Source organism: Xiphias gladius, chromosome 11 (genome assembly GCF_016859285.1).
Source record: "Xiphias gladius isolate SHS-SW01 ecotype Sanya breed wild chromosome 11, ASM1685928v1, whole genome shotgun sequence".
Classification (NCBI taxonomy): Eukaryota; Metazoa; Chordata; class Actinopteri; order Istiophoriformes; family Xiphiidae; genus Xiphias; species Xiphias gladius.
In genome coordinates this window covers 19,728,279-19,745,289 of record NC_053410.1, presented here as the reverse complement: position 1 = coordinate 19,745,289, position 17,011 = coordinate 19,728,279, and positions in this window count along the sequence as shown.

Here is a 17,011-nt window from a genome sequence, read left to right as displayed (position 1 = left end):
TACAAGACTGTGACACGTAGAAACTTCCCTTTGGATGAATAATTGATCAGAGGGAAAAGGGAAAGATAAAACTAGAGATACAATATGTTGCTCTACAAGTTTTAGAAGAAAAACATACTTGTGTTGCTTAAAAGGCTCAGATGTGTAAATTATTTACCTAACTGCTTTTCCCAAAATAATTATGTGTAAAGAATAAGGACTAAGGAGCAGAATCTTTGTAAGTGATTATAGAAATTATTGTGATTTTTCTAAGATAAACAAAAGGACATCAGATGAGCACTAGCAAATTACAGAACAGCAAAAGCAGCATTGCTCATAGAAATTTATGCATGCCCTATCTGACTACAGGAAAAAACCAACTACGCCAAAAATGCAGCTGCAGTCTTGAAAGGAACCCAAGATATCCCAACAGATTACACCTGTCCCTGAACCACTGCACTGTCTTCAAAATACGAATTAGATATGCTTGTCAGATATGAGCCAGCAAGGTCTCTGAGATCATCCAGCAGCACACAACACATTCAAAATCAGAGAAAGCTGCTTTTATTCCTGTCTGTCAGCTAAACGTTCATTCTTTAAACGGACAAATTACAGGTGCAAAATCCATCTTTTAAAACCTAAAACTAACAATATGGTCATCTGTGCAAAAACATATATCTACAGTTTTCTTTTCTGTTTGGAGACATTTTAGGGGTGCTTTCTTAGAGAATTAGTGCTTTGTACCAGCATGAATGTCTGAATTGCTTCATGTACCACAGATCATCAGTGTTGACCGTCAGTGCTGGGGTGTCTTTACTGATGGCACTTACCACAGCCTCAGGCTATATGCATTCATTAAGAGACAGCTTGTCAACATGAGTGACAAGTATTAAGCGGGACCTTGACCAACTGAGAAGGAGGAACTAAGAAAATACCTCAAGGTTAGAAGATGCTTATTGTAGCTTTAAACTACAACATAATTATATAACAAACTAATAACAAGAAAAAAACTTACTAGATTTTTTTGTGTCTTTGTCTGCATGTTTTTTTTGTAGCATTTGACATGAGAGATTTCTGATGTGATTGCAGAGTGCACATTACATTCCTTTAATTCAATAAAATATCAGTGTCCTTGTGAGACAATGTAAGAGAGAATATCAAATTATTCAGTCATTAATGTTCAGTTATTTCAGTGGTCTTGGCTGCTTTGCAGTAGGACCTCGGTTCGAGCAGCCACCCAGGAAGTAGCCGCATCTGTTTATTAAGCATGAACTCCAAGTGACGCAGCTGAAGTTGCTTTTAAGTCATGAATATATGGCATTTATTGAGAGGACAAGTGGGTATATAAACAAATAAGCTAGAAGGGGAGATAGAGGAAGTGCTGTCAGTACTTTTTATGTGTTAGTTAATGAGTATGTGGGTCTGGGTGACCAAGGTGTGAGCCGCTGCATGCCGGGATATCCAGCAGATGCCTCAGCAATGACAGCTGGTGAGGCAAATGGTGCAGAGTGCAAACATTCAAGGTAATTACGGGGTAATTACCTGTCATTGCTGCCATATGGAAACAAAGTGATTGTCATACATCTTATTTTCTCCCCGAGATGGATCAATTTTTCATATATCAGGGGTTTGGCATCTTCAGAGACAACTTGATGTTGTCGTGATCTTTGAAAAAAAAAAAAACCTCTCTGTAAAAATATTTGGTGTAAAATTCACCCAGAAAACACTCGCATCCTTTCTTCTTTACTGACCAGTCAAGAAGAAAGGATGCGATCTCAGCATCAAACTTCATTCCTTAATCTCCAAGAGCTGTCTACGGTGGTGGAAAGCAATGCCAATGTTAACTCTTATTTCTATCACTTCTTTTCTTCTACTGAAGTTAGTAAGCTAACCAGTTAGCCCCGGCCCGGCTGATCCCTCGCAAAATTTTCTCATAGCAAGTCACTGTTGCGGCCAGTCTGCTCTGAAGAAGTAGTGCTGCCCAGAGGGCGTATTATAACCTTTTGTATTGTAAATGCAATGATAGCTGAAGCTCCTGGTGAGCGACCATTATCATCACCACCTGCTCCTGGCAAAAGAAACCACGTTCGATGGCAGAGAAAACTTACAAATAGCACCTTTAAGTTTTGTTGCAGTGGGAGGATGCAGGATGTATGTATGTCCCACTGACAGCAGGTTTGTAGCTTCACCAACGAGACATAATAAGGAACTGCAGCAGGGAAAAACTATAGAAAACTCTTTTGTGTTATGTTAACAAATAGAGTCTCTAATTATTTTTGACATTACTATTCTCAATCTTAACCCGCATGGAAAAGAGCACAATGTGATTAATAACCCATTCCATTTTTAAACTTTTTTTAACCTGCTTTTTCAGTGACCTCTTCTAATCTCCTGCAGGCCCTTGTCTCATGTTTACCAATGAATTTTTTCACATCAAAAGTGAACGTAATGAACACACCACATCAGTGCAGTGATTCATTTTTCACACTTCTAGCAACAAAACCTCCTGTGAGAACAGCTGTAGATGTAACCCCTATCATTGATCTTGCAAGGCGTAGCCGGAGCTCCCAGCTCGCTGAGTTTTTGATGTTTCTGCAGTCTCTCCACGCTGTTGAAATGCCTCACCACCTGCCTGCGGGGCTGAGGAATCACCTGCTCCACAGAAACCAACAAATAATCGCTTATCTACACTTGGCATGCTATGCCCACTACTACGGCTGCTATTTGTCTTTAGATCTCCTATCTATCTGTTTTTTGACAGCACTTGTTCATGCTCGCACAAACACGCAAATAGCGAGCATACATGCTCGTATACCCACACACACATTCAGTAACATTTACCATATACACACAAACACACTCACACATATTGTATTATTCCTTAAGGCTTGAATTTGTGTGTTAACATGCATATCCTGCATTAGGTGGATAAATAAAAAACATAAGATAAAGGTAATGCTGTTTTCTCAACCAGGAGAGCTAGTGTCTGATTTATGAAAGTACCTGTGGTTGAAATACTGTGGTCATCCACTGCAGAGTATCTGCAAACATTGGTGCATATAAAGACAAGAGATGTAGGCCCATCATTACCTTCAAATTTTCAGCTTATTCTGTTTTTGTGGGTGTGTAATCAGATGGATCACTTTGGTGTTCGGAATTCCAAATGATTTGCAATCATAAAACTTGTGGTAAGAAAACATTTGCCATGTAGAAACAAAAATATACACATATTTCTTACTTTTGTCTACACTTTAAGTTTGCCATAAGATTCTCGCAAGTTTGCCTCTTCACAGTTTATGTTTTTCATCGTTTTTTAAATGTTTTGGTCTCACACACACTTGTCAATGGCAAGACAGAGTAGGAAGAGAATGTTCAACTCTCACTATCCAAGAATAGATTTCAATCCATTATTCAAAACTGCAAGTCAGACATGCGCAGCTCAAAAAGAACCCCTTAAAACATCTTTTAGCGACTAACCGAGATCTAGATTCTTGCCCCTCTGGCAAGCATAAATAATTGCTTATTTATTATTTAAACTTCATGAAAAAACAGAGCTTGCAGTTGCGTACTAGAGAAAGGTGTTTATAATAGGCACATACATTATGTTTGTATAAACTGCTCATTTGTTCTTCTTAGGTCAGCAAAATAAATGGTTCTATTCCGAACGCCTTTCGGTGTTTCACTATAGGGGTTGCTTTGGCTTGACCAACTACGGAATATTCAATGACACAATGTCTGTCAGTGACAGACAAGTCGACCTGTGCTAGGGGCACACCCCTTCATATTATCCCGTTCGACTAGCCCCTCTCAAATCATTCTCGCTATAACTATACAAGCTCCCTCATTTCATCTAGGCTAGCTTGGTTAACTGCTCAACAATTCACAGACGACCCGTTAAAGATTACGTCACCCAACGCAGGTCCTGGCTTCAGTCTGGATGTACTGAGCCTGCATGGACCCCCGGTCATGTCCCCACTGAAAAGGTCCTGGAAAGGATGCTGAAAGGGGCAGTGCCAATTGTCAGAATCCATGCCTGTCAGAAGCCACCAAAAAAAAGAACCCACCAGCTTCATGCTGCCACGATGATGCGGACACGATGGACGCTGAGTGCCCAGACATGCCTCCACTTTTTGAGGACCTCCTCGAAAGAGAACCAGGCTGTGAGGATGCAGAAGATGACACCAAATCTGACCTCCTCGACATGGACAAGCAGTGTACCTGATGCTGTTCCTTCAGTGGATAGCAGGTTATATGAGGTCACATAATTCCTCATTGCCAATGTCCTCTTAATGCCATTTATCCTGCACACAGGAAGCTTCTCAGGTTTGCCTATCAGGTAGAACCTATGAACACCAAGCTATCCCTTTAGTGCTGTCATTAGCACCAAGGGGTCTCAGCAAGTGTGTGGAATCAGTGATGTTTCCATTAAGGAACAGCGACATCAGAATATTCACATACCTAGACGACTATCTGATATGCTCCAACTCTTGTCAATATAAACTGAGCGAGGAGCCGAGCAGAACCCGAGCAATGTACAGAATACTTGGGTCTCAACATAAACTCCCTCTTTAATCGAGTCATGCTATCAGAGGGGAGATTAGCGTCTCTGAAACAGTGTCTGTCCCTCTTCAAGGAAAAGCTGCATCGTTCAGACTATGCCTACGCCTGCTTGAGCCTTATAGATGAAAGGGTTTGCAGCCCCCCCAGGGTTTGAGGGCTCATTCCACAAGGGGCAAGGCCACTTCATGGACCCTGTTCAAGGGAGTTTCAGTACAGGATTTTTGTACTGCTGCGAGCTGGGCTACACCTCACACTTTTGCATAGACATGGAAAGAAACTGGTCTAGAATAATTATAGAGGGGCTGGTCAACTGTAATAATATGAGGGGGCGTGCCCCTAGCACAGTTCGACCTGTCTGTCACTGACAGACGTAGTGTCATCAGAGATTCCGTAGTTGGTTACGCCAAAGCTATACCCATAATGAAACATCTCACTCAAAGAAATGGAGATTACATTAAGTAACTCAAAGTTTTTCTTTGTCAAAAAGAGGCCCATTAAATCATGAATTGGCACTGAGCTGAACCAGATGGAAAATGTTCGGAATGACAAATAATTTCACCAACCATTCATGACCATTTCCTTCCCTGCAAAGTGTTGATGCATTGTATTTAGCATGAGACTTATGAAAAAACTGCACTCTCTGTTCTCTGAAGCTTTCTTTGTGCGCATTCATCACAAGCATGCTGGAAGCTGCCAGCCAAGATTGATAACTGCTCATAAAGGATGGAACCCAAAACAGGCACGTAACATTGTCACTGAGGGAGCCCTGGGAGGCCCCTATCTGATGAGTGAAAGAAAGGGGACAAGCAGAGCAACACTGTCAGTTCAGATAGTCCTGGAGATACTGCAGGGTTATTAATGTGCTGCAATAAAGCAGCAGGAGGCCTGTTAGTACAAGTTTAAGAGCTTATCTCCATCTCCTTAAGACTATCGATCATAACTGGAACATCTATAGCCAATTAACAGTGGCTCATTGCAGCAAAGCCAGTGTATAATATGACACTTTTTTTTTTTTTTACCCCAAAATGCCTATTTTTGGAAAAAGGCATACTTTAATAACTTTCATTTACGCTTAAAATTTATATGTAGATGAATAGAAAGTTAGCTATGTGATTTGGTTGATGTGGATCTTCAGTACTGTCCCAGCGCCCTCTCTACGAAGGGCGTCTCACTTAATATGGAAAAACTAACTAAGTAATTAATTCTCGTGCTACTCAACTTTTTCAGTAGTAATAGATACTGCATGTAAAGACTAGGAGGAAAATCACTCAAAATATTGTCAGCAGGGTGTAAGATGAATTACAGGCTCATTAACTTTGAATTTAGCGAGTATATCGATCGTGACATGATGTGTTCAGCAAATAGGACTCAAAGTACACATGAAACTGTAGAAAAAACGATCGACATTATGGAAAAAATATCACATTCTTGATCTAACTCCCGTAATATCATACCAGCATCAACAGTACAACCTACTTTTTCTAACTTGTTGGTAAGTGAGCAGTCAGTCGTTGCTTTATTAGATGATTGCTGTTGAAATCTACCACATTTAAGACACAAAACAAAAGATCTGAGCTAACTGATTTTTTGGCCACTTGGGGACAGTATAACAAACTGAAAAAAACAACACTGATATGTTGCACATCCAGCAGCCACAGAGCAACATTAGGATTTAATTTGAAGTGGATCAACTCTTGAGGGAAATATCAGACTCTTTATCTGCTAAATGCTCTACTATGTCCAACAGCTAGTTGCCAACTTTTTCCAAGTTTAACCGACATGATGTTTGTAGCACCCACATTTTATTTAAACTGTGTTGTTACTACCTTATTTAATACCGTGATTGTTCCCAGAAAATGTCTATGAAGAATAAGTTATTAAAAAAGACTGACATTATTTACATGACGTTTTGTTATCTGGTGCCACCTGGTTGATGCTGAGGTCAGACAGAGATACAGTACCTTGTTCCTAATTAACACTTTGATGAAACTGTTGATAAAATGCTGACTTTTTCTTTATCAGTCAACAAGTGTCTTTGTTTTGAATTAATGTTGATCAGGAGTCGAATTACCTTGATGGGAACTAATGAAAACTTGCTTGGGAAAGACAAGAATCAATTAATCAGTCATTCTAGTCTTAGACTCACAATCCTTCCAAGCACATAAGGGCACACAAGGACATCTCCACTTCTTTCACTACAGGGTTGTTCAGGGTTGTTCAGTTTTCTAGATGTAGTGATACAAGTGAGATTGTGCTCTTCCATTGAATGGAGATACAACAAATGGTCGATTTTATATTTTGCCCGATAAAAAATAGGTAACTTCTCTCTTCTATAGCACCCAATGAAAAGGACTACTGAGTCCACCGATGGGTGTCTGGCACTACCATTGTGAAATATGAATCTTTCAGACAGTTTAGGTGATAATTCTTTTATAACTTGGTTGGCCTATGGTATCAGCACTGCAAACTACAATGCTGCATTTTGAATTTTTAATAAAAAAAAAATGTTTTTTTAATCAAAACAACTGCTGGTTATTTGTAATATTTTGCTTTTAACCATCAAGGACCAGTACATTTTGGGTTTTGGCTGTTTACAAGTCTCTGTTGCTGAAGCAAAGGCCCAGTTAAATAATACCTGGTTTTAATGTTGTGGCTGATCGGTGTATATACTACTAATTTGTTTTGCCCGTTACACTGTGGTGGGAAATGTTATTGCTGTCTGGATTATGTTCACATTTTTCTTGAGCAAAGGAAGCCCTACATTTTTGTACTGCAAAAAAGATGTAGATGGGTAGTCAGGGTGGGTTGCGGTTGTAGAAAGTGCAAGAAGTTGACACCAGAGTCCAGAGATACAGGGTACGACCAGGGTTCACGCCTGAGTCCAGTGTGTGGTTAGGTTAAGGCAACAAAAGCACTTTATTTAAGGTTTGGGAAAGATCATGATTTTGTTTAAATATTAATAAAGTCAACAAGTCTTGTCTTGAGCTTCAAATCAGTGTTGACTTTTTCACTATTTACCAAAACCCTGATCTTTCCCTAACCTTAACCAAATGCCTAGACATAACAGTTCTTTAGTAGCTAGGATATACTGTACTGCATGAGCATGTATTAACATTTTTTATGAACTTTGATAAAATGTATTTACTGTCATTATGTTATTATTTTATATAGTAAATTGTAGTATATAAGTAATTTATTGGAGACAGGATTGCACACTCATAGTATTCTTGCTTTTTAATTTTGTCACTCCTGCCTTCAACTGTCCTCAGCCAAGCTCCATGTTGTTGCCAAAATTTTTGTTTTCTGACCCAAGTAACTCTCAAAGATGTTGGTGAGCAGTAAACCCAACTTCAGGTATGCAAACATTCCACAACCACGTATGGCCGAGTGGTCAGACCCTAATGACACGTTCGATTCTAGGTGTGACTTGGGTCTCAATGTATTGCTGATATATCAGCCGTGAATTTTTAGGCTCCTTCTTATAGATTCCACAAAAATATCTAATGAAGACATACAGTACGTCATAATGTCAACACTGCTCTAACTTTTGGCTTCTTGCAAGGTTTTTCAGCCTTTGTAACTGTAACATCTTGTCTTGCCAGTTCCTTCCTTGCAGCACCGTCCTACCCTTGTAGAACGGCCGTGAAATGCGATTAGGTTCCAAAATGGAGCATAACATTTGGAAAGTGAGAAATGTCAGCACCAGGCGGAGTGATCCTTGAGTCACTGGTATTGATCAACAACACTGTCAGCTCCCCTTCAGATGGATGGTGGTCATTTAGTGCTCTGGGGCCAGTTAAAATCGTACTTATTGCTTTTTAAAATGTGGCCATCTACTCCTGGGACCAGGAGCAGTCTGAGAGAAGCTGACAGAGAAAAAAGATTTCACAGAGAATTGCTCTGATGATAAGATGTGGATGTGACAGACAGTGAGTGAGATGTGGATGAGTCATGAAAGGAAAAGCTTGGGGTTAGAAGATGGGCTTCTTTACTCACTCGATGATGGATTGTGACCTGGTGTGTCAGGGGGGTGGAGTACGAGGGGTAATCACTGACTTTTTTTCCCCGGTTTATTCTCCCTTTGTTGAACCTCTACAGTGATAAATCACAGCATAGATTAAGGTGTAATATATTCAGCTATTTTATGAATAAATCTAAGCCTGTAATTTTTTATTCCGTCCCATTTACATCGAGCATGTGCTTACCTAGCATACAGTGATAATTGTAGCCTTTAGTGCTGTGTGTCGTTTCATAAGAAGCAGTGTGTGTGTGTATGTGTGAGTGAGATCTAGATAGAATCACACACCCCCGTCACAACCACCAGCAGGACTTCTTTGACAAGGGCACCAGCCTGTAATTTATTCTGATGGCTCTCCCCACCCTCCACACAGCTCTGAAGGTCATCTTACACATTGATAAGAAAGCTGAAAGAAAAGCATTTTCACAAGTGATAATCAACTGCTTATTCCTTCAAGTCCCATGTCCGAGAAGTGTACTGGCACAGTTTGGCTGTAACAGAAGCTGTCAGGTGGTTTGTGTCATTAAAAGGGGGATTTGGGGTGTCAGCCTGACAAACAGAATTGACTGAGGTTGTTTCGGCATAAGAGTCCCTGAGAGCACCAAAATGAGCCATAAAAATTGATAAACAGGAAAGGAGCTGGCATTTCACGAAAAAGACAAATTCGCTGAAATATATCTCTGAAGCGTTTAAGTTGTTTGGAGGCCAAATTTCCTTGGTTATTTCTATAGATCATGTCACATTTATCCTAATAATCACAGTATGCCTTTTGACAACTTAAGCGTTTCAGACGTTACACTAGCCTATCTAAATATTTATCTTTATACTGGCTGTGTAGTATATAGTGTATTTGAAGTCTCCTCTGAAACAGTGCAAAGCCAGTCTTTTCTCTGGACTGAGTTTATAGTGGTGAGAGAAGAAGACAATCTCTCACAGCAAACACAGCTGTGTGGATTCGATTCAGGATCGACTGCATGAAAACCACAAAGCGGCAAAGCGACTTCAAAGAGGGAGGCAGATGAGCTATGTGTGGAGGATAAGAATAATAAAGAATCAGGGACGAAGAGGAGTTGCAAAGGAAATTGATTGGTTACTGGGGATACTGGGAAAACATTCAAGTTCTTCCAAGTGGTTGGATTACCTAGCCTTCATACACACACTTTTGAAGTGGTTTTTAGAAACATTTTGGATTCTTCAAGCTGGTGAATCCATACCTCAGCAGATTATGAAAATGTTAGACTTTAAACCACCTTGGACATGGTTTAGAAATGTTATCTTCCCTTTAACATTATGTACGTTCCCTCCCGCTTCTTATACCCAGCTCCATACTTGTTAAAATTCATTTTGGTTTATTTAGCTGCACTTTTGCATGACTCTGCTTCAAGAAAAATTTTTAAAGTTTCAAGAGGTGAAAGGTCACAACGACTGGAGCTCAGTTCATGGCCGCCTTGTCGATGTTGCTATGGTGACATTGCCACGGATAACGAGAAAGATTTCAGCCTACAGGACAGACCTGGTCATTTGTCAGTGCATCCAAAAGACCTATATGAGCATTTCAAAAATGCCTCATGAGCTTTTTGTGATCTGCTGACCCCAGTGATGAAGTTCTGCAGAAGTTTAAACAACTAAAACTTTTTGCACATTCTTGAAACACTTAATACATGTTGAAAGCAGCAAAGCCTCAGATCCTTTCTTTTGCTTTAAATGCCGATATCAGTAGTGAAAGGTAATCTTCATTGTGGCATTTTCGCACTGTGCTCGCCTCAATCATTCATCAGTCACAGCAAGGTCAGTACTGTCATAATTTTCCTGCTTTCTCAATTAAAATAGTGGTGTTAAGGCATTTCCAGGTCATTTCACTTTCTCCTCTTCACATTATTCCAGGACATAACAAAGAGTGAAAGTTAATAAAGAAGAGGTTGTTAAAACATTGAGCTATCAAAGGTAATATTAATGAGAGCTTTATGCCTGGTAGGTGTTATATAAATACAGTAAAGTTTACATTTTAAGACTTCATTAGAGAATCAAAGACCTTATTCCAGGCTTGAATAAAACTCGAAAAATTAAATACTTCACTTCCTTTGTTTTTGAGGGATTTTTCCAGGAAAGTCAATAGGAGGGTCAACAGCCAATATACTGTAAAAACATATAGGACACGGTTTCACGTGTGCTTCAACATTATTGTGTTGCAGTATTTCAGGCAGGGATAAACTTAAAGCTAGATAGAAAAGAAAAGATAATTTCCTCATTTGAAAATGTCACAGACTAAGCCTCTTTAGTGTAGTTATTTAGTGTTATGCTCCACTATTTTACAGGCATTCTTGATGAAAACCCTTGGGAGGTTGCTCACGCATTGATTAGTACTTGTATTTGTGGCCATTAAGGCTCTCAAGTGGCATCCACTTACAGTTTAAAAGGCAAGAAAAAGGTCATTACTTTTAACTCTGAGCGTAGGTTGCAATTATTTCAGCATTCAGGAGGACTGTTCATTAAATTATCATTAACAGTTTTGCACTAATGAATCTTGATATTCTATTGATAATAATACCTGGAATGAAATGTATAGTATGGTAGCTACAGTATGCCTCCTGAGATCAGTGTGTGCTAGCTTGCTGCTCAGTCTGCAGACATTTCAGTTGTAATAGATAGAAAATCTATGACTTTGTTTTTATTTCAGCTTTGTTCTATTTCCTTTTGTCAAGTGCAGTCATACAGTATAGTCACATGTTCAATATTTTAGGGGGCATTCCATGGGTTTTGGCATCTTATAATGTCCATATGTAGTTCCCATTCTCAAAAAACATGGATGAATAATGACATTCGTCCATGAACACAAAGAAAACAGACAAATCCACATTGTAAAGAAAAAGGAAAATGTAGTATTCACATTTAAATGAGGAGAGAGAAAAAACCCACATCAATTGTTTCACAATCTCTTTGATCACATCAGCTGAAAAACATGAAATTATTGGGGACCATTTAGTCAAGAATATGTCTGTTTTTAAGTGCAACCTTGTGGTTATCTTTTCCATGTAGTAAACATCCTGAACCTTCTCTCTCCATTGTGTTACTGACCTTACTGTCCATTTGCTGCCTGTGGCCTCAGCCAGGAGACTGTGATTATCTTCTTGGCCATCAGACGAAGGATTCTCATTATTAATGTCCAGTTGTTGTCTACCATATTTTCTGGTAATATTCCTAATAGGAAGTAAGATGGTTCTAAAGGTAATTCTATATCTAAACATTTTTAATTTCATTTCGTATGATTTGCCAATATTCCGATAATTTTGGACAGTCCCAGAAGGTGTGTGTTTGGTCCCCTGAGAGGACACGACCCTTTCAGTGTTGGTCCGAGTTGCCACCAGATTTTGATTTGACAAGAGAAGTCCTGAAAAATCTCATCTTAACTTTCTATTCAAATTCCTTTTAAAGGGGCTATGTGTTACATGTCACGTCTCTCTCTGCATCATAGTTCCCAGTTTTTATCTGAAATGATGGTGTTCATCTCCAGCTCCCATTTTTCCTCGAAAACTCCAAACTACTGTCCATTAGTTGTTCTTGTAATATCTTATATACTGTACATGTGATATAATCTTCTTTTTAATAAATCCTTTTGTTGTTAACATAAAGAAATGCTCTATATTGTTCATGTAATTTTATAAAGAAATGCTAAATACTGTATGTTTTTCTTGTCTTGTTCTTTGTATTTTTGTAAGTAATATCTGAGCTGCAGGTATCTAAAAAATAATGGGCTGGGAGGTTGTATTTATGCTGAAGCTGTTCAAAGGACATCAGGTCTCCTCCCTCAAATAATTGACCCAACATGATCAATCGCTTTTCTTCCCATTTTTTAAACCCTACTGCTAATTTAGATGGGGGACAGTCAATTTTATTTGCAATCCTCATTGCTCCTGGAGAGTTTGCGAGTTTTTTCGCAAATTTGACCATATTTTTAAAATGGTTTTTACCCATTGATTGCTAATTTTATTCACTCTCCAGGAGTCTTGATTGATGAATAGGATTGTGTCTAAGGGCCCATTTGGGCAGTCACTCTGTTCCATCCTGACACATTTGGTATCTTCATCTTGAGATATCCAGGCAACCATCGATATGACATTCTTTTTAAACTGTACCAGAGAAGATAAGTTTCTATTTTCACTGGCATAAAATGAGGCTTTTAGACCACTTGACAAATGTCAACTGTTCCCCTTGTCACTTTTAATAGATAACGTTTTCCTCCGTTTTTACGTGCTGTTTAACTTACATTTCTGAAATGCTTTGTTCTAAATAATACAATAATGGAGTACAGATACTGCGAAAAATAGGTATGATAAAGAGAATGAATTAAAGAAATGGACGTATACGAATGTTATTCTCTGTATAAAAAAATGCAGCTCTCTATGGACCATCACTGCTGCCCTGCTGTTGGTTGGCATCAAAGAATCGTTTTCAAATGAGATAGCAATCTTTAAAGTGATTTACTTGGACAAATAGAAAGTGGAGTGGCAATGGAGGAAGTGGATTGCATGTAGATTTGTATGCATCCTTTGTGTGTACACATGCATAAATGCTTGTGCATATCTTTTAATGAAATACCTGTCCATATCATCTGAAGTGTAGGTAGAGTGATTTTACCCCACCTTAACTTCCCAAAAAAAACAACAACTATACAATAACACATAATATCACTTTATTATTTAATTCAATTCAATTCAATTTTATTTATATAGCGCCAAATCATAGCAGGGGTTATCCCGGGGCATTTTTAATATAGAGCAGGTCAAGACCGTACTCATTATAGTTATATTTACAGAGACCCAATATGCAATAATATATGTACTTGGTGACAGCGGCAAGGAAAAACTCCCTTTTAACAGGTAGAAACCTTGACCAGAACCCAGCTCATGGTTGGTGGCCGTATGCCCCGACCGACTGGGTTGAAAGAGAAAGGAGGGGGGTCATAGTACAGTACAGGTATAAAATAAAGATGTATAACAATAATGAGACTAATAATGAAACTAGTAATTATAATAATAGGATGAATAATAATAATACTAATAAAACTAAATATAATAATAGTAATGATAATCTTAATAATTGAAGCAATGGGTGTTAAGCAGGATCATGGGGGCATTAGGTGGTTTGCAGTCACAGATCCAGACTCTCTAGCACCAGGGGCAGAAATACCTGGAGGAGAGAGGAGAGAGACGAGAAAGCACAAAACTACGGGAGAGAAAAGAAGTCAAGTTATTAAAGAGCATTGATGCCATATGAATGCGTACAGATGGAGAGGAAGTGGAGGAGAGAAGAGCTTGGTGCATCATGGGAAGTCCCCCGTCAGTCTAGGCCTATAGCAGCATAACTAGGGGGGGTTCAAACCAAACCTGAGCCAGCCCTAACTGTAAGCTTTATCAAAAAGGAAGGTTTTAAGCCTACTCTTACAAGCTACATTTAGTCTAACGTGGTACCTCATTGCTTACATGCAAACAGATGTAGGAGGCTCCTGAACAACGACACTACTGCAAATTTCATTCAGACACCTTAGGGACTCCAGCAGGGAACAATATATCCTTCCTAAAAAACTGAGATGGCTCACCATAAACTGTTGTGTCAAGTGAGAGTGTAGCAGAAAAACAAAACACACCCCACAGGCCCCTCTTCCAGATAAAAAGGCCTGCATAGTGGAGGCCATGTTTCACCTTCTCAGGAAAATGGGGCTAGTAATACTGTTGCTTAGTTTCTGACAGTTTCTCAGAAACTTGTAAAGAAACTCAAGCCCTTACTGTCAATCTAAATTTGAAAAGAACAAAGAGGCAGCAATGCCTTTAAAGATAAATTTTAGATCAAACCTTTCCTATACCTTTCCAAGTTTAGGGGCATAAGTGATGACACAGGGGAAGTTTTAAAAGTCTAAAAATTCTTAGGATGTCTTGTGAGGCAGAGGAGAATTTACAAAGGCTTTTCAGACTTCTATGTATTCCCCAGAACTGTGACATAAAGCAGCTACCTCATCTCTGGGGGACTTCTCATCTCTGTGAATCGCATCTCAGAACGCTTTTGTGGAGACCACTACCTTGTGCACACCAAATGAAATCAAGCCTGTCAAACTGAAGCTGCTGGATTCCTGGCCAGTCCCAAGTCTCAATTTGTCTGCTTCAGCTCCCTCCCCTTCCACAGCACAGCCAGCCTCTCATCTGCTCTAAGAACTGTCATTACCACACAGTCAATATACTGAAAAACCCTCTGCAATGTGGAGCAACCTGGGGCAAACCGATCAGCATCTGTGGTGAAAGGCACGGCTATAAATTAATTGAGGTATTTTTGTGCCCCGGGTTGAGGAGATTGGGTGTTTAATGGTTTTGAATACAATGGGTTTGGGTTCTGCAGCTACTGAGCTGCTGTTAGGAAAAGCAAACCCTCATGAACATTCCTGTCTTAACTCACATCTCTGTACAGCCTGTCAACAACAATGACTTTTCAGAATCTATGTAAAACTGTAATTATATGTCAAACTTATTTCAAGGTCACATAGTACTAGATGATAGTTAACAAGTCCCAAGAATCCCCATCAGGAGAAAAAGCAACAACACTCATTGAAATTATTGTTTCCCGACAGAAGAGAAGCAGAACAAACCAATGCAACACAAAAGCAGATACACTCTGTTATGCCCAATCTGTCATGTTCCTTGCTAAACAGGAATACACACCAAACCAGTAGTTGCAAACACATAGTCACACATCAACATACAAAGACACATTGCAACAGCAGTGGCTTACTCAATGTAAAAGAATACATGAAAGTGATTATTTGTTTTTGGCTGCTGCTGTGTTTTCCATCTTGTTTTTGTCGTTCTTAAGGAGAGAAACTGAATATTGAATGCAGCATTTATATATTCAAAACCTCAGCTGTCTTTTTACACATTTGTAAAACCAATTCAGATTTAGGATTGCATTGTTTTTTTGTAACACAAATGGAATAGATGTTATCAAGTGAAAACCTGTTAACAAGGTAACATAATAAAAAAAATTGTGTGATACTAATACTAGTGAATAATTTAGATTGTGTTCAGTTTGCAGTAAATGTAAATTTAGGAAACACAAAGCACAAAATTAGGTCTTTCTTTTAAAAAAAAAGTTTTACAACATAAATATATATACAATATACACTTTAAAACATTTAGGCTAGTTAAACTTTAAAATGTAAATTTCCCTGCTGGTAAATAGGTAAAAATAATAAATAATGATACTAATATTGATAATATTCTATCAAATGGGTTCAATGAGTTCTGCATCCAGAGACAGAATAAGGTGTCAGAGCTTTGTATGAGTAGAAGCTCTTTCAGATCTCATTTAATAAATATAGATTATATTGCTCCATCCGTAGTCGTGTTTCCATTTAATTATCAAGGGAATTTGAAGCAAACTTTTGAAATGTCACAAAAAAAGAAGAAAATGTAGATTAGGCACGTTAACATCACCTGGTTTTGAGCAAATAAACTACGCCGCGTAGTGCCATGGTAAAGGCTACAATACGCATGGCTGTAATAAACAGGGTCGAAGAAGTAGAGGTCTCGAACTGGAAACAAAACAAGTAGTCTGCCAATCACCAAAAAAATCTTGAAGAAGAGGAAGAAACAAGCCAGTCGGCCAAAGACAAGAGAAAAATGAAGGGAGGGCCTTAGGATTTTTTTTCAGTTGTGCAAGTTGTGATCATCCTTTCATGTCAGCTAGTACTGGCAATATTTCATGCTGTGTGGAAAGATGCAAGAAACAGCTTCCTCTTCTTCTTCGCTAGAAGCAGAAACAGCTGATCGGTCATGTGAGTTAAATGTTTGCTACGTCAGAACTTACTGAGAAAAGGTGTTTCCATCTCCCATTAAGGGCATTAACTCTTTTCGGAAAAAAAAAAGGGCCTAAAGCGAGTGTATAAACTTTTTTGCGCAATTGAGGAAGTTTTTCCGAACGTTGTCATTTCCATCAATCTTGTCTCATGCGATACTTCAAATTGCGCATAAAATTATGTTGATGGAAACACGGCTATTGTTTGTATCTAGTATCTAGTCTCAGGCACCTCTGAGAGTTGCACAGAATAATTTGAATAATACCCCATAGATCAAGGTAAGAGCAGTGCTTCATCTAAGTTGAAGGGTGCCTCCTTAAATTGGCGGAAAATCATGTCTTTGGTGTGATAATGATGATATTGACCAACCGGTAATGAATTGGATAACTGACACACCAGTAGATAAAGCAGAAGAGCATTTACATACTAATTTATGCATTTATATACAAGAATAAGTGAACGTTGCTCAAAGCCTAAAACTATTCAATATTCATCGCACATCCTTTGCCTATTTCCATTTTCGCCTACAAACAAAAACAAGCTCAGTGCTAGTTTCAGGTTTGTGGGCCGTTTTGCCTGTGAAGCTGATGAGTATAACAGCAAAACGTATCAAA